The sequence below is a fragment of the Leiobunum rupestre genome, chromosome 9 (genome assembly GCF_980474605.1).
Source record: "Leiobunum rupestre chromosome 9, qqLeiRupe1.1.hap1, whole genome shotgun sequence".
In the NCBI taxonomy this organism is placed as follows: Eukaryota; Metazoa; Arthropoda; class Arachnida; order Opiliones; family Sclerosomatidae; genus Leiobunum; species Leiobunum rupestre.
In genome coordinates, this window is record NC_143392.1 from 31,630,855 (window position 1) to 31,650,767 (window position 19,913).

Sequence of the window (19,913 nt, forward strand, 5' to 3'; positions counted from 1 at the left end):
GATCTTAATTATCTAATATAATCTTTTCGCCACCTTTTCCAGCCGTTATTTAGAACAGTTTCACGATATTTTAATCGCTTTGATAACTCGACACGTGTAGTCGGTACATATTCATTTTTAAATTTTAAAGGTGGCAAGGAATTTAGTCCTTTTTCCCGTTAGAAATTCAGCCGGAGAGAGTGGATTGGGTTCATTAAAATCATTATATATAGACATAAGTTATAGGCCTACTGTTAATTAAAGCTTCTATTTCTATGAGAGAAGTTTCTAAACCAGTATAACTTAATGTAGCTTGACCCAATATTTTTCGTAGCCCTGTTTTTATTGAGCGAACTAGTCGCTCCCACCACCCCCCGAACCAGGCTGCCCTTTCCACAATATACTTCCAAACAATACCCTGATTCCCAAAAAATTCCTTTATCTCTTTTTCTTTTAGTTTATTCCAGCTATTACTTAAATCACAGTCTGCCTTTTTAAAAGTTTTTGCATTGTCGGTATATATTACCGTTGGTAAACCCCATTGAGTTGGGAATATTAATCTAGAGATCCAATAAAATCTGCTCCCCGAGAAACAAGTTTTTGAAAATTACGAATGTGCCGTCTCCTCCAAAAATGACGAGAAAACGTTATCATATGACACGTGGCGCCATCCATTATTTTTGAAAAATAAAATATTTTTGCCGGAAAACACGTCTTAATTGAACGAACCATCGAGAGATAGACGGCGCCACGGGTAGAATGATAACGTTTTCTCGTCCTTTGGAAGCAGACGATGGTATTCTTATTTTTAAAAACATGTTTCGCGAAATACTGAAATGCGACGTTTCGATTGTACCTCTAGATTAATATTCCCAACTCAATGGTTAACCCCTTCGCCATGATAAATTCGTCCGTGGTTAGAGTCGGAACCAATTCCAGATGGAGAGGGCGAGTGACGGCGCATGTTTCCAAACAAATATAACATTTCTTTTGAGTACCGGTATTAGGACCCCTTGAGGGCCCATCGCGTAAGGCAGGAAGAAAAGCAGTAGTACGATAGTGGCAAGTAGTTGAATCCCACGTGGTAGTAGCAGTTATTCGTATCCGATTCCCGTCGCCATTGATGTATCGTGGGATGAAAGCATCAGCAAGCACATGATAGGATATTTACTGCGTGTCAATTGGTTTATATACATTGAGATAAAACATAACTGATTTACATGTGATAAAAAATACGTGATCGCTTGTCTTTTCTTATCTCGCCAACCGCGATATAACAATCTCAAAAACTATGAATGATAGCAAGTTTAAACCAATTTTATTTTTAATATTTTACTAATATCTTTCATACCTATGTATTGATTCACGTGTAGCATTTCCATATCCGCCGGAAACGCCAAATATCGTTTTTAACAAATTTTTTAATAATGATGTTACGCCCCTGAAACCTGCATTTTTGAATTCAAAAGGGTCGATTCGTATTTAGAAAGTGTCATCGTTATCCGGCTACGTCAAACGGCTGCTAAGATATAGCCTATCGAAAATTCGGATCTCATTCGGAAAATTCTAAAATGCCTAAATAATCAATATTATTAATCCGGCGTATAACCACAGCGTTCCAACAACTCGTTAAATCAATATATATATTTGCTTATTGTGTTACCCGCAATGAAACGACTTGTAGAGGTCGGGGATGATTAACTTTTATTCAATAGATAAAGCTCTCAAAATTATTCGTAAAACGTTTTGATCAAGTAATTTTTATTTCTGTATTATCCGATTAATTTTTATATAAATTTGTAAAATTAATCGAAAAAACGAGGTTTTTTTCGATAGAAAGCTAAAATTTTACGAGTAATACATATTTTTTAATCGTTTTCCGAACTATTAACCGAAAAATGTCTTTGTTTACATTCTTTTCCCAAAAAAAATTAATTTAATCATGGATAATGATCAACCGGGCTCCATTAAGTTAGCCCCCCCCCCAAGTAAGCAATTTTAAAATTAGTTAGTGCACCTTATTGCACCCATCATGCACCGTAGTGCAACACCAAAAATATTTTATGCACCATCGGGGAAAGGCGGGAAATTCAAAAATCAAAGGGGGGGCTAAGTTAACGAAAGCCCCCCATATTCGATTTTGATAATAATAAAGTACCTAATCTATTGCACCAAGAGTGCACTATCGTGCACCACCAAAATATTTTATTGCACCGTCAAGAAAGACGTGAAATTTAAAAACACATAAAATGACCGTAATATCTAATATTCGGCATTGATAAAAACCACAAGTCTAATCGAATGCACCAATGATGCACCAGCATGCACCAGCAAATTTTTTATTTCACCGTCAAAAAGGCGGGAAATTTAAAAAAAATCTTAAATTATTCATGTGGGGGCTAAGTTAACCACAGCCCCCCACTTTCAATTCCGATAATTAAAACATGACTAATCGAATGCACCAACGATGCACTACCATGCACCACAGAGATTTCTCATTGCACCATACCCTTTATGAGATATTATTGAATTTGCTCTTTCCAAGTTTTTAAAAAATGAAAATATTTGCTGGGGGGTTTAGGTTAACGACAGCCCCCCCCCCCCCACTTTAGATTTAGATAATTTAAACGTGCCTAATCGAATGCACCAACGATGTTCTACCCTGCACCGCAAAGATTTATCATTGCACCATAACCCTTTTGGAGATGCGTTGGAATTTGCTCTACAGGGTTTCTTATAGGAATACAACGTCCGGCTCCGCCGCGGTACGCCTATTGTCGCGGCGACTATGATATTTACCGAGCGGCCTTGCAAACAAAGGACTGGTCTAGTATCCGGCAGCTTCTCTCTCTCTCTCTATTCCAAGGTCAATTTGTTTTTGAGCCTTGTTTTTGAAGCGCGACAGGAAAGTGTCCCCCTAATAACTGTCCGACCCTCACGGCACTCGGAACTCCGTAAGGAACCATGGTGGACGTCAGATACTGAGTCTCTCACTAGGGCCATTCGTACAGCGTTCCGGGCATTTCGCTCTTCCCCTACTATAGCACTTCGCCATGAGTTTGCTACTCGCCGTAATACTCTAACCAACCATATTCGTGCCTCAAAATTCAAATACAAAGCTCGTCTCGTTGATGAGATTCCCAGCTATCCAAAAGCCTTATATGCTCACGTCTCTCGTTCCCTTAAACCAAAAAAGTCTCTTTTTCTAGTCGAAACTATCGAAGGTGATACACTTCGTGAGTTGAGGTGCTTAATGACTTCTTTAAATCCGTATTTACACCTGAACCCCACTTGGAAGCCGTCTACCTCGGAGACTTTGCTTCAGGGATTGCTCTAAATGAGTCTCTAAATCGCGTAGATTTTTCTCTATCCGACTTTGGTATCACCTATACCTCTATTCGCCGTTACCTTGGCCGTTTAGCTATTCACGAGTCTCCTGGCCCTGACAACCTTCATCCACGCCTATTACGTGAAGGCGCATGCATCATAGCCTCTCCCCTCATGGAAATATATCGCCAATCGCTCGAATCTGGTAGGCTACCCGCCATACTGAAACAGGCCAATGTAACAGCACTCCGTAAATCCCCCACTTCCTCCTCAGTTGACATCTTTCGGGGTATAAGTTTGCCGTGTATTCCTTGTAAACAGTTAGAGACGCACGTTAGAGATTCTCTTGTTTCTTTTTATCTTCTCGTGGTTTTTTTCTCCGGCCCAGCATGAGTTTCTTCGGCGACGTTCGTGTTTTACGAATCTTTTAGCCACGTTAGATCTAGTCACTAAATCCTTAGAGCATGGTAAATCTATAGACCTGATATATCACGATCTGCGTAAAGCCTTCGATACCGTTCCTCATTCCCTCCTTATCCGTAAATTAGAATTACTCGAAGTCCCCCCCTTTGCTAATTTTCTTAACGAGAGGGTTCAACACGTGACACTAGGGGATGTCGTTTCCTCCTGGTGTCCCGTTAATAGTGGTGTTCCTCAGGGTTCGGTGTTAGGACCTACATTTTTCGTCATATATATCAATGATCTCCCGTTAGCTATTCGGGAACCTTTTATTTGGCTGTTTGCTGATGACTCCAAACTTGGGCGCGAAATCAAAGTATCCCACGATTGTCTATTGTTGCAAAGTGACTTAAACGCTTTGGACTCCTGGGCCTCAACAAATGGGATGAGTTTTAACACTGATAAATCCACGGTCCCCCATTTTGGTCCTAACAATCCCCTTTTCCAGTACTGGTTGGGTGGTCGGGTCATCAAGGCCAGCGAAATTGTTCGTGACATTGGCGTCATGTTGGATGGAAAAATGTTGGGCAACACTCACAATTGGGTGGCTTCTGCCCGCAGCCTACGTGCCCTGTATGTTTTAAAACGTTCGTTTTCCCATTTCTCTATCAAGTCCTTTAAGGTGTTATAACAATCTTATGTCCGTCCGCATCTCGATTATTGTTCGAGTATTTGGTCCCCTCACCTTGTAGAGAATATTGAGACGCTTAAGAGAGTGCAATGTAAGGCCCCCAAGATGGTCTCTGGCCTTCGTTCTTTGTCTTACCCTGAACGTCTTGAGTGCCTTGGTCTTTTGTCCCATTCGAATAGGCGTCTGCGAACTGATTTGGTTGAGGCCTTCAAACTGATTTATGAGTTGTATGATGTCCCGGCTACCTCCTTCTTTACCATTCACTGGACGGGCAGGAAAGCTCCTACGATATGCAAGGAGCGTAATGTTTGTACCTCGTGCCGTGTTTTCTTCACACAGCGAGTAGTAAACTCGTGGAATGCTATCCCTTCCCTAATTAAGATTAAATCCTCTAGTTCTGCCTTTAACCAAATTATATCTTACTTTTCTTAACTGTACCTTATGCCATGTCCATCGCCATTCCTTTGTCATTGCTGTTTTTTCATTCTTATTTTTGTGTAACTTTTATGGTATTTGTCTCTATTCCCTACTAAAGCAGGGCGCAATAAGTGTAAACTTTCTTTTCCTGTTCACTGAGAGAAAAAACTGTAGTTGCTGCAGGACATTTTTACATGGAGATACAGCACAACACGTTTACAGAATAGTTCAGTTAATATTACCGCGTTTTTGTAGTTTTCAAAGGGAAAATGTACAGGAATAACGTTTATTCAATAAAAACAGGTATTTACCGTAACAAGTACCGGAGAGGTTTTTAAAACCATTATCATACTTTCAATCTGTAAATATTACAGGTAAAATGTCTGTAAACTCTTCAGTTCACAATGGAAAATTTACATAAACATAGTGCATTCGCTAAGTAAGTTAGCTTATGTTAAAAGTACAGTTCGATGCCGTAAAAAGGTTTTACATTATTTAAAACTGTATGTTTTACATATATGCTAAGCGCAAAATATTCGTGTTTGAAGGGATACATTGTATGATCATTTATATTTTCGCAAACGTTATTTTTTATGACAGTATGTTTTTCGAATTAATATATAATTCATTGCGTAAGTCTCCGCGAATTTTTACAAGATTTTGTATGGGATCGTAACGCTTACAAAATAATAATAAATTATTGAATCAGAGCGGAACGTTTATTATTATAAAAGATCACTAAAGGTTGTATTTTTTTAACTTGAGATCTAAACGCGATTTCACTCTTACTTATCGTCATCAAAATATATAGACTGGAATTTATTTTGTCAACGAAAAGGGAAGGAATTAAGGAACAGATTTCTGAGATTTCCTGATGTTCTGAAAATTACACTTTAGTAATCTTTTTACGACCGACTATCATTAACCGAAATCGATCTGCGTCATACTTATGTTTATTATGTTACTTTGATAACAGTAGTATGACACTTGTAGGCCTTTGTAGGGTTTTAGCTTTTTTATCCATTTTTTTTTATTTTTTTAACCTTTTCGCGTTTTTAATGTTCGGGGGAAAATTGGGGGGTGTAAGGGGATACTCCTAAGCCAATCCTAAACATGACATTATTGCCATTTTAAATTCACATCATTAGCGCCTCTGAATTTCAATCGCGGGCTTTGATTTCTTCCGCATGCATTCTGGAAGTTCACTTGCCCTAAATAAGGCTTCCCTTTGCATATACACTTACAACCGAACAGCTCCTTTTTCCATTTTACAGAGTCGAGCGAACATAACTTAAAGGTAAATATTTTACTTTTCCGTATTAGTATATTTTAGAGGATAATTCAATATTTAAAATGAAAAACCTTTATTTTGCGGATAGCTACTAGTCCACTAGAGTGTCTGTAACGTCTATAATCTGTAACTGGACTGAAGTACGTTCCAAGTCAAAAAGTAATTAGGGTAAGTTGTATGACCATAAGCTATTTACTACCTTGAAAAATTTAATTTATTTTAATTAGATTTTTAAGCGAAATATAATTTTGATTTAAGTTGTATTTCATTCTGTTTAAAATTGTATAAAATCACCTTGATTGTGTTTGTCGTTTTTAGGGTTGTAGATAAATTTGGATAATTTGGAACAATATGCCCGCAACCGAGCCCGCAACCCTCTTTCTTTCCTCGTCGCTGATTGGATGACAGTATTCCACGGATATCATACAATTTTTACATCGATTTTTTTAATATATTGTTTTTTTTAAGGTTCGTAGCCGTTATGACTCCGGAAAACCCCAAGGATTTAGTTAATACCAAAGTTATTGGATTGATTAATAAAGTGTCCGCTTTTGAGTGGACCCTAAAATTACTGGAATTAAACTTATTTTTTGTGAATTTCATTCAAGTTGTTAAGTAATTGCAACGGTAGTTTCTGAAATAAAATATGAAAACATTACCATAAATGAAAGGAAATCTATATTTTTTAATTAGTGAAGTTCATGTAAAACATAAAACTCCGAACTGTATATTTTACTTATTCTTCTATACAATAAACATTATTTACTATAAAATGTACTGTACTTCGAGCTGTTTATTTTCATATTATTTACGATAATAAACACAACTACAGTACAGTACTCCCAATGTATATTTTACATTCATAAAATAACAAAACTACCCGTAAAATCTACAGTTCTCCAAACTGTATATTGTACACATTCTTCGATACAATAAACATAACTTACTGTAAAATTTACAGTCATTTGAGCTGTATATTTAACATAATCATCACTAAAATAAAGATAACCTACTGTACAATCTACAGTTCTTATAACTCTATATTTTAGATATACTTAATGAGAATAAACTTAACTTACTGTACAATCTACAATATTACCAATTGTATATATTACACAATCTTCAATATAATACACATAATTTACTATAAAATATACAGTAAATTGAGCTGTATATTTTACATATTCTTCACGACAATAAACCTAACTTACTGTACAATCAACACTACTCTTAACTGTATATTTAACATATTCTTCAATATAATAAATATAACTACCCGTAAAATCCACAATACTGCAGACTGTATATTTCACATACTCTTCAATACAATAAACATAACTTACGCTCAAATATACTGGGGGCTGACCTGTAGTTTACACATTTTAACTCGAAACTTTTCTAGAGTTTATGTAAAATGTACAGAGTTACGTACAGTAATTTTTTTTATTTTAATGTGAAAATAATATCATCTACCGTAAACTTTTTACTGTAATATTTACATATTTTTCGACGTACATAGATTTCACGAAAGGCCAGGTACAATCTACGTAAAGACATGGACACTCTTGGGTCCGTGATTTTCCTGTAAAATCGACCGAATATTTTTCTCTCAGTGTTCAATAAACTTTATTATTATTATAGCTGACCCTTTTAACGCCGTATACTTCTATAAATATCCGTGAATTACTGTAAAGAGCGCCACGAACCTTTTAAAATCACGTATACCGCCAGAGCCGCGCACAGTTTTTCGGGGCCCAGGGAAAATTTTTCAGTAGCGGGCCCTTTCAGTTTGCCTCCCCCCCAGAGACCTTAAAACATTTGGAAAATTTGGCATTAATACATTATATCATTATTTAATTATTTAATCTAATGAAATGCTCCGGAAAAGAATAACATTATTTACCTGGATAGCTTTTTACGCAAACTCCCGGATTACAATTAATTCTAATTTCGCATCACACTTACAAGTTAGTTCGCTGTTCAAAATATAATATAAATTATAAAATATAAATTTATAAATAAAAATTTGTCGGTAGTCAAGATTTTTAATGAAAATTGTCAATATACTTATTGCACATGACCTTTTTTGTGTCGGTTAAAATAAACCGATACAAAATGCTTGTGAAATTTAAATATATCTCTCCATAACCCCGATACCCCAAAACTATTTCCATATGTGACAAAAACAGACGCGATAAACATCAATTGGCCCATAAGGCTCTAATTAAAATTTAAGGCAGAAATAATCCGCAAAATAAATATACACATTTGCAGTAAAAATAACCACTGTACACAGAAGCTTTTCACCAATCCCACTAAAAATTGCGTCATGCCAATGCAACCACTATGCCCCACAGTTGAATTATTATGCACCTTAGTAGTTTAAATTTAGGCTTTCCTTTTTGAACTTTTAGCGGGGAGAAATTTACGACTCCCCGCCCTCAATTTTCACCAATCGCGATAAAAATGGTACCATTCAACTGCACTCATTTCGCACCACAGTCGATTTATTATGCATCATAATAGTTAGCGGAAAAAATTTATTTTCAAATTTGGGGTCTCATTTTTCAATTTTTCACGGGGACAGAGTTCAGTCACCCCCACTTACAACAATCACACTAAACGTAGTGCAATTCAAATGTACCCATCACGCACCATTACGCACCACAGTCAATTTATTATGATCCATGTGCACCATAATGCACTCTTCATGCACCAACTTGCACCACCAAAATTTCTATTGCACCATCAAGGGGGGACGGAAATTGAAAAGCAAAAAGGTGTGCTTAGTTAACATTAAGTTAGCACCCCCACTCCCAAAATGAAAAATTGATACTTGACACATAATGCACCCGTCATGCACCATCGTACACCATAGATTTTTCATTGCACCATGCTCCTTCAAAAGATATAGGACCTCGCCATAACCATATGGGGGGTGCTAAGTTAACGGTAGCAACCCCACTCTTGATATCGATACTTTTAACGTGCCTAATAGATTGCACCCGCTATGCACTATCGTGCACCACAGATATCTTTTATTGCAATGTGTTAAATTTTAAATAAAAATTGTTTCTGTAAAATCTAAATAATTAACTATATCCCGAGGGGGTGCTAAGTTAACGGTAGCCCCCACACTCTTGATATCGATACTTTAAACGTGCCTAATCGAATGCACCAACGATGCACTACCATGCACCACAGATATTTCTCATTGCACCATACCCCTTTAGGAGATATAATTGAATTTGCTCTTTCCAAGCTTTTAATAAAATGGAAATATTTGCTGTTAACGACAGCCCCCCACTTTCGATTTAAATAATTAAAACGTGGCTAAAAGAATGCACCAATGATGCACTACCATGCACCACAGATATATTTCATTGCACCGCATTCGTTAAGGAAATATAAAGGGTATTAGTTAAAATAATAACGAAATGTTTTTTTGGGGGGGGGGGCTAGTTTAACGTCAGCCCCCTCGTATTCGAATTTGATAATTTCAACGCGCCTAATCGATTGCACCCTCAATGTAGTACTATGCACCGCAGTTAGTTTCCATTGCACCGCACTCCTTTAGGAGATATGGCGTATATTCAGTATCAAGCGTTCGGGGGCTCAATACAAAAATATTAACGTTAGGGCTAGGTTAAGGACAACCCCAACTAATGATCTTATTTTTTAAAATGACTTCTCAACTGTAAGATAGTCAACATTTTTAGCAGCTTATAAAACATGCGTTCGGTTTTGTAAAGTCTTTGAGATATCCCCAATGATAAAAATCGCATGGGTTCAAATCGGGAGATCGTGCTGGCCATGGAATGGCTCCTCCTCGTCCTACCAACCTGAATTTTTCTTGGTGCGATGCAACAACAGCTCCCTTAGGGTTGCTTTAACTCACTGTATCAACTTCTGCCAGTGGTTTGTGGACAGTGCACAGGATGATCCGCAATTCCCTAGTATCATCCTAGCACGCGATGTGGCCAATTTCTTCCGAGATTGTATTCTCAATTTGCACAAAAATCACCAGTATAGCCAAAACAACCCTCACAGAGCTGTTGTTGCATCGCACCAAGAGAAATTCTGTCTCAACATCTGGTATGGCATTTTTTGAGACAATTTAGTGGAACCCTACCGCCGAGGATAAATGAATTTCTTCAACGAGCCTTACCAGAGCTACTGGATGACGTAGAGCTAGCGACTAGACAGCGAATGTGGTTCTTGCACGATGGAGCTCCACCGGCCTCCCGATTTGAACCCATGAAATTTTTATCTTTGCAAACGTTTGTCAATCATTTTTACGGCGTTGTCGTTTGTGTATTAGAGCCCAAGGTGGGCATTTAGAATAGAGGTTGTAAAAATTATTTTTTTATTTTTTTAAAAATTATAACAATTTCATCATGTGTCCTTGGGTTCAGCTGATTTTATCATTAACGTGAAAGATTTATTAAATTTAAGCTGAAAAAATTAACAAATTATTAATTTCAAAAACCGGCGGTGCATACTCCTGAACGATCTCTTAATGATCTTTTGATATTTGACAATCTGTTTATCACTTTATCGCTAAAAAACCACCGATAAATTTATGAAAACAATTGGGGTCAAGGAAAAATAAAGATTTCACATTAGCGTTGAGTGTTTTTCAGACCCATTTTTGAGAGCTCTGAAACGGGGCTTTTTAGGACCATAGTTCATTTGACATTTTAAACTCGTAGGGACCGATATAATCAATTATTCGGTACTCTTATCCGTAACACACTGTAAATCTAGAATACGCAACTTTATTATTGGACCTATACTTTACTTTGACTTCAGATTAAGCCACTTGATGTCGTGCAGGACTAAGAAGCTAAGCTTGATCTTAATTTTTCTATAACACAGTTTCAGCAGCTAATAAGACCGGTGGTCAGAATTTATATACCGGTACTAATAAGACAACCGTAATCCGTATCATCTACGATTTTCCTGTTCCAACGTTAGGAAAACCCGTAGACGTTCGCGTTTACGCATGTTTTATAAGCTGCTAAGAATGTTGACTATCTTACAGTTGAGAAGTCATTTTTGAAATAAGATCATTAGTTGGGGCTGTCGTTAACCTAGCCCCAACGTTTATATTTTTGTATTGAGCGCCCCGAACGCTTGATACTGAATATACGCCATATCTCCAAAAGGAGTGCGATGCAATGAAAACTAACTGCGGTGCATAGTACTACATTGAGGGTACAATCGATTAGGCGCGTTGAAATTATCAAATTCGAATACGAGGGGGCTGTCGTTAAACTAGCCCCCCCCAAAAAAACATTTCGTTATTATTTTAACTAATACCCTTTATTTTTCCTTAATGAGTGCGGTGCGATGAAATACCTCTGTAATGCATGGTAGTGCATCATTGGTGCATTCTTTAGTCACGTTTTAATTATCGAAATCGAAAGTGGGAGGGGGGGGGGCTGTCGTTAACAGCAAATATTTTCATTTTTTTTAAAAGCTTGGAAAGAGCAAATTCAATTATATCTCATAAAGGGGTATGGTGCAATGCGTTATCTCTGCGGTGCACGGTAGTTCATCGTTGGTGCAATCGATTAGGCACGTTTTTTTTTATCGAAATCGAAAGTGGGGGGCTGTCGTTAAATTATTCGTGTGTAAATTTCCCGCCTTTTTTGACGGTGCAATAAAAAATTTGCTGCTGCATGCTGGTGCATCAGTGGTGCATTCGATTAGACTTGTGGTTTTTATCAATACCGAATATTAGATATTACGGTCATTTTATGTTTTTTTTTTCAATTTCACACCTTTCTTGACGGTGCAATAAAATATTTTGGTGGTGCACGATAGTGCACTCTTGGTGCAATAGATTAGGTACTTTATTGTTATCAAAATCGAATATGATGGGGGGGCTGTCGTTAACTTAGCCCCCACTTTGTTTTTTGAATTTCCCGCCTTTCCCCGATGGTGCATAAAATATTTTTGGTGCTGCACTACCGTGCATGATGGGTGCAATAAGGTGCACTAACTAATTTTAAAATTGCTTACATGGGGGGGGCTAACTTAATGGAGCCGATTAACCGTTACCGACCTCAAGGTACCAAAGGTGGGCATTTCGTGAAATTTTGGTTTTCGTTTCATTCACTGGCTCGAACAATCTGACCTTAAATACCCTATAATGAGAAGACCATCTGTGAGGCAAATCATCTACAAAATACCTGGTATTAGTACAAAGCCCTTGGTTATTACCATCTCATTTATAAAAGTGATCATATATTTGAATACTATTCACTGGAGAATCGGTTTTTGTATGGATCCTAAATCGAGATCAAGGGGCTGAACTGGTGGTTTTAAATATTTCAATACAAAACCTAGGTATCTTTCATTCACGACAGTATTTTATAGGTGAAAACTAATTTATTTTGATATTTTAACGAAATATCATCGTACGAATAAGCTATTGGCGAGTTTGAACAGCGGATATCGGAGATAACATTAGCAAATTATTTCTGGTCAATATTTTTAATCATTTCTTTTGCTAACGTGCCATTTCGTAGCTTGAAAAAATATCGTTTTTTAACTATAATCGGTTCGTTAAGGATCTTTTTACTGAACACAGGTATTTTTTCCAGGTGTTGAATAATCTTTTATCGAAACTGAACACCAGTCATAAAAAAATGTATCGCTCGTCGTCATTCAGGTTTTATCGAGAACAACGTCCAGCGCCGGTATTAATTAGAAATCGAAATCGACACTACGAATATTTTTCATTAAATTGTTTGTTCTAATAGTTCCAAGCGAGATCGACCTTGAAATACATTCAAGGTTGTTCAAGATATTTATCATAACCCTACACAAATCCACAAACACTAAACAAGAAAATAATCCAACAACGGTTTGGGGACGTCATTTCTGTGATGGTCTAGTTAAAACGTTTTCGTTTCTGGAATACTAGACTCGACACAGAAAGCTATCGAATTTGACTTATAGAATCAGAATCGCAACTAAATTAAAACGTTGGTAACTATTAGTTCGGTTGAGTTATAGTTGACAAGGGGAAAGTAAATAACGATAGGCATCATATCCGAAATATTGGATGTCAATTGAGTCGTTGACCCTTAAATCAATTACTTGGACAATGAAACCCATACACTTAATTATTCAATTTGATTGGAAATTTCCAAACATACCCGAAAATATTTTCTTTCCTTATTATTAGTTTTTTAATTATTGAATAATTCTTCCTCCCATTTTACTTCCCTCTGGTCGCATATATGTTTTTATTTTTTTAAACAAACTGATAACATTTACGAGGAGCGTATAGCTGAAATAAAATAGTAAAATAATAGGCCCGATATTTGTTTCTAAACTAGAAACTTACTGTCTGGACCAGTTTTTTAATATTATGGTTCGCCCAAACCAAAAATATTATAATAAAACTATGTATCCTAGATAAAGATATTATTTTCAAGATAAGAGCTACATTAGAATAGATTTCTATAGAATATTTGCTAGGTTTCATATCTGGAGATATTAATGTTTTAAATTTAAGCTCGTAGTTTCGGAAGTAAATATTATTTTCTCCCATTATTGGATTTTCCCTGTTCAGATACAGGTTTCAAAATGTGAATGAGCAGAAAGTGCCCACCTTTGCAAGGTACTTGCCACAATAGGGTAGAAATATTGAGAAAACTAAATTATTCCAAATAAATTTGTTCTTCTGAAATGTGTTTTACACTTTTTTCCAACTACATTGTTCTAAATGGAAACGAGAGTTAATCGGTTGAAAACTAAAAAATAAATTTAATTATACATCCTATTTTAGCAAAGTATAATATACGTTAGTATTTTTATTAAATTGTATTATTTTTAGCATTTACATTTTGTACATTTACATGTTTCACAATTCGTATATTAATATTCACATTTTTAACTATACGTACTTATTCAAAAATATTTTAGACTTATGTTTACACTAAATACCTGTATGAAGGTAAAAAGTGAGAAATCGTTCGAAAGAATAGCCGAACGAACATCCTCTGCCGAAAATCAGAGGCTAAGTTTTCAATTTCAACAATACCGTTTACTACTTAATGTCTTCGAAAGAATGACCAGTTTCCATCGTCCTTATCCCAAACTGGCGCTAAGACTTATAGGCTCTGCTATGGTATTGAGAACTTGAGAATATTAATGTAGTGCATTTTGCACTGCAAAATGTTTTCTTGCTCCATTATAAGCTTAAGGTTAGACGAAGGAACACACGACGTTTTCGATTGTGGTCAAAACTCGCGTTTGATAGTGCCCAACTTTCACCATAAGAATAAGATAATAAAACAACAGCCTACACTATAAGCACTGCTAAAAATCTGCTTATCAACGGTTAATAAACAGCGTTTTTAGCAAATGTTCCGAAAAGGGAATTCACTACTAAAAATACCTCAACTAACCGTATGTAAAACATCAATTAACACTTTAAAAACATTGGGCGTAATAATACAAAATCCGTCAGTAGACTGATACTTTAAAAAGTAAATAATGCCGTAAAGGCAATTAGGGCATTTTTAAGAAAAACTTAATCCAACTACTTTTAAAACCCCAAATATTTATTTAAGACATGAGATTATGCCAAAATTTGTATATCATATTATTCTCCTGAAAACAGCTATTTTATAATCAATAAACCAATTCGTATATTACATACAGGAAAACAAACATTTAGAAACCACCATCGAGTATAAAATTTTAATTTCGTATTTCTACACTAGATGACGCCAGCGTGGATATTTTTGCGCTAAATTTAAAAAATTATTCTATTATACCAAGCGACGTAGCGAGCGCAGCGAGCGCGTAGTCGCTTTGTATATATAGCTAACGAAGTTTTTAACATAGGAATCGAAAAATTAATATTGATGAGCTTAACGCTATGGGGAATTTTCATGGGCTTAACGCTATGGGGAATTCTCTAGACAACTGTAGGGGAAAAACGGCTGGATTGTAACGTTTGAAATTTTAAAACAAGGTTCATTATTGAATTATCTAAGGACATTTTTAATCTTATTAATTTTAAATTATTTTAAGATATAGAAAATAATTTTTAAATAAAATTATTGTGTATAATTACAACCAGATGGCGATTGTGCGAAGACATCCAAAGAAATTATTGTTACTGAACAGGCCTCTTATTATAAGATAGCCTCACTTATTGTGAAAAATAAAATGGCTGTCTTCGATGCACAAGCTCGATTTTTAACTAAGCCTTGGATACCATATATATTGATTACGAGAAAAAAAATTAAGCTATTTCTCCAGATAAGCGCGGCCGAGAGGATAAGGACGTTGTTTAAAGACCTTACACCTCATGGTTGTGGGATCGAATCCCGTCTCGTGGAAAAGTATTATATTGAAACTTAATTCAATTATTATTATTAATTAAATGAATCAAGTGCCTAGTCGCTTTTCCCTTGAAAATATGGCTTTTTGTATTATATAAGGTGTCCCAAATTGCTGGAACAGTGCAATTTTCTCAAAAACTATTTCACTTAGAATTTAGCAATTTTCAGGGAAGGTGTAGTAGACAGTAAAAAAGTGCTTTAAATATGATATATCAGAAAAAACTAATCATTTTCACGGGTTTGAAAAAACAATGTACCATTAGGTGGTAGCGGAAACGTTTTAATGATAAACTTGAAGCGCATACTCTAAAGCATAAAATAAAATTTGATCTGTGAAAATAGCCCTAATTTTCACTGAAATACGAGGACATCAGTGGCGTAGGACCCGGGGGGGGGGTACAGGGGTACAATGTAACCCCTCATACGCTTTCAACGTATTACCAGAAGTAACAAATAAGTGTGACACTGGTCGAATGTGGGTTTGTCGCTTTCAACGTGTGACCACAGAAGTAATAAATATGTGTAAATACAATTAAGTGTGACCGTGGATATTGGTTGTGTTACCAGCGTTGCCGACTTGCCGGTTACTGTCAATAGCTCAAACAAACTTAACCCAGTGAAAAATAGGCCAATTTTTGCATATCAATTTTATATTTTAAAGAATGCGATACACGTTTATCATTAAAACTTTGCTGATACCACCTACCGGTGAAAATTGTGTTTTCTTTTCAAAACCGTTAAAAATTATTCGATTTTTCTGAAATTTCATAATTAAGGCATTTACGGTCTTCTACACCTTCGCTGACAATTGCTAAATTCTAAGTGAAATAGATTTTTATATCATTATGTACTTGTATATAATTTAATTATTATTATTATTTAATTTCGATAAGGAATATTTGTACAATATATATTTCCTTCACAACAACTGAAGACGACTGAACATACATGCAGAGGGACGTAAATAATTATTGTCGTTGAAAAATTTGGTCCGAAAATTAGCTGAGGAAGGACCGCATTCCGAAAGCTCCAAGTAGCAGTTCTTTTTAAAATATTTTTAACAATTTTCAATAAAATTCCTATAATTTTTCCAATTAATACGGTTAAAAATTACTTTAGAATAAAACTAAAATCTAGATCCAATAAATAATGGCCAAAGACAAATCTCATCATCGTGTGTTGCTGTAGAAGAAATAAAAAACAATGAAGATATTTTTTGTAACAAAGTCTTATCTTTCCTTTATCTTTTAAGAGATAAGACTTCCCCTACATAAAACTAACTTGCGTATAGCTGTTACTGCCATTCAACAGTACTAGTCCGCTCTTACTGCCATTCAACAGTACTAGTCCGCTCTTACTGCCATTCAACAGTACTAGTCCGCTCTTACTGCTATTCAACAGTACTAGTCCGCTCTTACTAGTCAGTTTTGTGTTGTACTACCATCGTTTCATTAATTATAATGTATATATTTTTAACCAAGTTTTAAATAAAACCGTTCATTACTTTTAACTGACGTCACTGGATTTAATTCGGTGTCTGCGCTCTGCTCAGTGTTGCTGTTAAAAACTTCAACAGCTTATGGGCCCATCACGCTTCCACTGCGCCATTCTAAGATGCCGATGATCCACAGACGGTCGCTTCTCAACTGGTTCCTGCTTCCTGGTCCAACGAATCCTGACGATGGACAGTCTCTTGCGCCAAGACATAGACATACTGTCTGGTCCCGAGAACTGGCGTAGTTGGAAAAGACAAGTCAGCGATGTCCTGATAATCTGAAATGTCTACGGTATTATCATAGGTGATTGGACAGAACCGATCAGATCCACCTCGACAGAAGCGACGTATCCGTCTGCCTTTAAGAAATATCAAGTAGCGGTCAGCACAACCCGTACGGTCATTTGGTCAGCGTTATCTTGCAAAGTCCAGCACATGATTGCCGATTGCGAGACGCCCAAAGAGATGTGGGATAAGCTCCTCAAGATTTTCGAACAGAAGTTATCGAACCGGCTCCGGAAGCTTCTCGCTCAGTTAATGCGAGCCACCAAGTCCTCTGACGTTGATATGGCAACACACCTCGCCCAATTGCGTTCACTGTGGGCTGACATTCTGACCACCGCTAAAAGAGAGAAGGATATATCTCTTTTGATGACTGTATCCTGATTGCTTGCATCTTCGAGTCCTTGCCACATGATGAATACCGAGAGTTCAGTATGCTGTGGGACACACTGCCGGATGTAAAGCAAACTGAAGCTGAGCTTAAGCGCCTTCTAATTGGTCGTGCAACCCAAGACGAGAACGCTTCGGGAGATTCATTTGGGCTTATAGCTCGTCGAGAAGGCAACGGTAACTTCGGATGGCCAACGAACCGAAATCCTGGGAAGCAACGGCCGATATGCTGCAACTGCAATCAGCCAGGTCATTTGTCAAAAGATTGTAAAAAGCCCAACAAATAGTAGCGACGGTTACTTCGCAGCAAATGGTCTGATGGCTGTGTCATCCACCAAAAGTCGCTGGTACTTTGACTCAGGAGCGACACAGCATGTTACGAATGATGCGACCAAGTTTATCAACTTCTGACCTATCGATAGCTCAGCTACGATGCAAGTTGTTAACAAGGCACGCATGACAGCAGACAGATAAGGGGACATCCGAATACGTTACAAAGTCGGCAATACCGCTCACTGCAACAATATCTATGACGTCTGGCATATTGGCCATTTTGCATGTAATGTCTTCTCACACAAGGCTGCCATGAAGCGTAATCCGAAGCTAGAGTTTCAAGCATCATCAACTACCTGTGGGCTGTACGACGTAAAGAGTGGCAAGCGTCAACTATGTCTCCCTGGAAAAGTCGAATCTCTGTACCGCTTGGATATCACGGTAGACCAGCCGACAACTCGAGTCTACCTTGCCGCAGATCCAAAGAACGACAAGAAAGCTGATCTTCAAGTATGGCATGAACGCTTGGGTCAACAAGACAAACGCCATGTTGCTGCTACGCTGAAAAAACTCGGATTCGAGGTTGTCGATCTGAAAACGGACAAGCTATGCGAGGGCTGCGTTTATGGGAAGATGACTCGTCCGTTTCGGTACCCGTACAGACAAGGCCACGAAACCTGGAGAAAGAGTACATTCAGATCTCTGGGGAGCATCACCGACGCCATCGCTGGGTGGAAAGCACTATTACCTCCTCTTTAAAGACGAAGTGGTCGACAATCTCAAGGCGTTTCTCACGTTCTGCAAGAATTACGACCCTACCGTCCGAGAATTGATCACTGATAACGGGACCAAATATGTCAACGACGAATTCCGCCGTATTACTACTCTAGAGGCTGGTTTAACTCATCGAACGTCAATGCCGTACACTCGGAGCAGAATGGTGTCGCTGAAAGAGAAAACCGGACGATCATAGAATCTGTAAGAGCCATGCTTCATTCCAGACTTGATCTGCCGCCGAATCTCTGGGCCGAAGCTGTCAATATGACAATCTACATTCTCAACCGATTAGCACCGACTCGTATTGCTGGGAAGACTCCATTTGAGCTATGGTCTGGGAAACCTGCCCAGTCCATCACGCATCTGAGAGTATTCGGAACTGACTGCTACGTCCATGTCCCGAAGGTGAATCGCAGGAAATTATCCAGAAAAGCCTACAAGGGGTTTCTGGTCGGATATGAAGCTGATGCAGATGGATACCGAATTTACGTTCCAGAACTAAAAAAATTTATCCGGTCCCAACACGTAAAATTCAATCCCGAGCGATGTTCCATTGAAACTTCTATCCCTGCTTATGATGATGCCACTAGACAGGGCAAGCAGATATCAGAGTCCAGCAGCCAAGACGAGCCATCCAGAGCCAGTGACATCCCGAGAGACGAGACATCCAGATCCGTCGATGAATCCCGACCAAAACCATCGGTGTATACCAAGACGTAGCCACCACACCCGTTGGAACGCCCACCGAAGTCACAGGTCCTGTCCTTCGAGATCGATCGACACTAAGGTCAAGGAAAAACACTTGCTGCATATGCACTCCAGTCGACAAGGTCTTCCTTATCTGCGATGATCTTCCGAAGACTGCAGCGGAGGCGCGCTCTAGTCACGATTCTGTCAAATGGGAGGCTGCGATGCTAGACGAACTAGCTTCAATGGAGAAACACAAGGTGTTTGAAGTGGTCGACTTACCACAAGGAAGAAAGGCCATCGGGAACCGTTGGATTTTCAAGACTTAAAAACAACGCACGGTACTACGACACAAGGCCAGAAATGGTCCATGAGTGAATCATGAATATAGCCTACGTGCCTAGCGAAGATCAAGTCGCAGATATTCTCACAAAGCCACTACCTGATCAAACCTTCAAACAACATCACCAGAGCCTGAGTCTCTACCACTCCTGCGATATCTTCATTTAGGGCGAGTGTTGAATAAATAAAAAA